This window comes from Macrobrachium rosenbergii, chromosome 49, assembly GCF_040412425.1.
Source record: "Macrobrachium rosenbergii isolate ZJJX-2024 chromosome 49, ASM4041242v1, whole genome shotgun sequence".
Classification (NCBI taxonomy): Eukaryota; Metazoa; Arthropoda; class Malacostraca; order Decapoda; family Palaemonidae; genus Macrobrachium; species Macrobrachium rosenbergii.
In genome coordinates this window covers 22,041,106-22,044,222 of record NC_089789.1, presented here as the reverse complement: position 1 = coordinate 22,044,222, position 3,117 = coordinate 22,041,106, and positions in this window count along the sequence as shown.

The window sequence follows — 3,117 nt, the reverse complement described above, 5'->3', positions numbered from 1 at the left end:
GTTGTTCACTACATCCATTACAAAGTGAATAGAAAGATTTTCACTGAATTCCAAGAACGCTTCTGCATAAACAGAATCCGTTGTCATATAAAAACGTTGACAGATAGTTAGGGAGAAGATCTATACTTTTCTTCATGCAAAGGATTACATATATAATAATTATCTTGTAACACACTCTCTCTCTCTCTCTCTCTCTCTCTCTCTCTCTCTCTCTCTCTCTCTCTCTCTCTCTCTCTCTCTCTCTCTCTCTCTCATTCATCTAAATGCATAAATATAAAAGTACGGAAGAATTTATGTATTCCTTCAGTGTAGCAAAATAGAAAACAGAAAACTATATTTTCTTCATGCAAAGGAGTTTATAGCCTTGCCTTGTATCTCTCTCTCTCTCTCTCTCTCTCTCTCTCTCTCTCTCTCTCTCTCTCTCTCTCTGTCGTTCTCCTCAAAATAGAAAGAATCCCAATCTATCTAAATTGCTTCGCAGTGCATTAGAACAAATTCATAAAAGACGCGTTCCCGCTGCAAAGATTTTCGGGCGGCAACTCTTTTGAAAAATTCCACGAGCATTGCAGCCTCTCCAGATGCAGTGCATGCACACAAATATCTGCCGGGAAAATATGCGAAGAATTTATGTCTGGCAGGAAATACGGGTCTGAGTTCGCTACGGAAAAGAATGATAATGCTGATATTAGTAATTTCTGGTATTATTATTCAAAATGGAAGAATATATATATAGGAGAGCATTTTGAAGTCACGTACTGCATCATAATAATAATAATAATAATAATAATAATAATAATAATAATAATAATAATAATAATAATAATAATAATAATAATAATAATTGGGGAAAAATGTTTCAACATAAATCATGAATCTATCGTTTTACATAAGATTTGAACTAAGTAATGCGTATGAAATAGTGCATTCTCCCACTTTTCGCATCACACCCTCCTACCAAAGTGCCCTTACGAACAGACGTGTGCGGCCACAGACAAAGACATAGACACATAGACACACACACACACACACACGCACGCACACACATATATATATATATATATATACCTATATATATATATATATATATATATATATATATATATATATATATATATATATATATATATATATATATATATATTTTGTGTGAATGTATGTGTGTGTGGTTTACTATGCATACAAACACAATGGTAAACAGTAAAAAGAGTTTTACATAATTATGTATCAATTTTGATTTTTTGTACAATAACTTGGTTTTGTCATCCTCAAAGCCGACGTCATCATTATTATCATTATTGCTAATGCTTAGTTGGTGTTAATATATTTGTGAAGGCAAACACGGAATAACCTTTCAAGAAATATTGAACGATATTATAGAACTAGTGAACGATATCGTCGAGAACTGCCACAAGAACCAGCCACGCACATAAAACGCTTAAACTGTTGGAATAGGTTTTCGAATTGCAAGCACATTCTCTGCTGCGGGGATGACTCTTATACTCGGACGGCGGATCTGCCAGACCAGGATTTATGTTTAAAGTAAAATAACAATTTCATTAAATCTGAGAATACCGAGAAAATATTACCAATAACTCATGGCAAAGGCAAGTTAACAAATCTCATTTTAGTTTTCTGTAAAAGAAAACTATTGTGCCGGCTTTGTTTGTTCGTTCGCACTTTATTCTGTCCGCACTTTTTCTGTCCTCCCTCAGATCTTAAAAACTACTGAGGCTAGAGGGCTGCAAATTGGTATGTTGATCTTTCACCCTCCAATCATCGAACATACCAAATTACAGCCCTCTAGCTTCAGTAGTTTTTATTTTATCGGCAACGATATAGAACAGGCCACCATCCGGCCGTGGTTAAAGTTTCATGGGCAGCGGCTCATACAGCATTATACCGAGACCACCGAAAGATAGATCTATTTTCGGTGGCCTTGATCATACGCTTAGCGGCTGTGCAGAAAACTCGATTGCGACGAAGAAACTTCGGCGTATTTTTTACTCATTACAATTAAAAGCAGATTTTAGTCAATACTCCGATATACCTGTCGGAAGATCAAACATTTATTATAAAGAAAACTAACAATGAAACTTACCGTGTGGCATGCAATCTCGGAGAGACTACAGCGAATGCTTTCAGAAAACGCTTGTGCCTCCAGGAAAGCGTTACGGCTTTGGAGCACCTCATATCGAAGGTCAAATGGGTTTGGCAGGGCACAATGTCTGCCGTGGAGAAACTCATAGCAGGCTGAAGTGCGCAACAACGAGGACGGTGCTGCCTGATGAAGTTGGACCGGCGTCGGTTGGCTGGTAAAATAACGCACAAGGGACGCGCCATTCAACTGAAAATCAACTTAGGATTAGTGTAAACATTTGACTAAGGTTTCAAAAGACGATATAAACCTGTCACGAGCTTAACGTACGACGAACGGGCCGTTTAATTAAATACCAATTCTGGATATAAACCTGTCGAAAGCATAACATGTGACGAACATCTCATCGACTGAATGACAACCTAATCTTAGGATGGCGTTTGATGGCGTCATATGACTGGAAATAAACCCGTCAAAAGCTTATCATATGACGAATACGTCGTTTTCATAACTATCAACACGGGGAATATGCCTGTCGAGAGCACAACATATGACGAACATGTCTTTTAACTGAAAAGCATTCGACGAAGGTTTCTTATGACATGTCTTTTAGCCGAATAGTATTTGACGAAGGTGTCTTATGACATGTCTTTCAACTGAATAGCAGTCGAGGAAGGTGTCTTATGACATGTTTTTTTAGCTGATTAACATTCGATGAAGGTGTCTTATTACAAGTCTTTTAACTGAATAACATTCGACGAAGGTGTCTTACGACACGTCTTTTAACCAAATAGCATTCGACGAACGTGTCTTATGACATGTCTTTTTAACTGAATAGCATTCGACGAAGGTGTCTTATGTCATTTCTTTTAACTGAATAACATTCGACGAACGTGTCTTATAACATATATTTTAACTGAATAACATTTGACGAAGGTGTCTTATAACATGTCTTTTAACTGAATTACATTCGACGAAGGTGTCTTATGACGCCTTTTAACTAAATATCATTCGACGAAGGT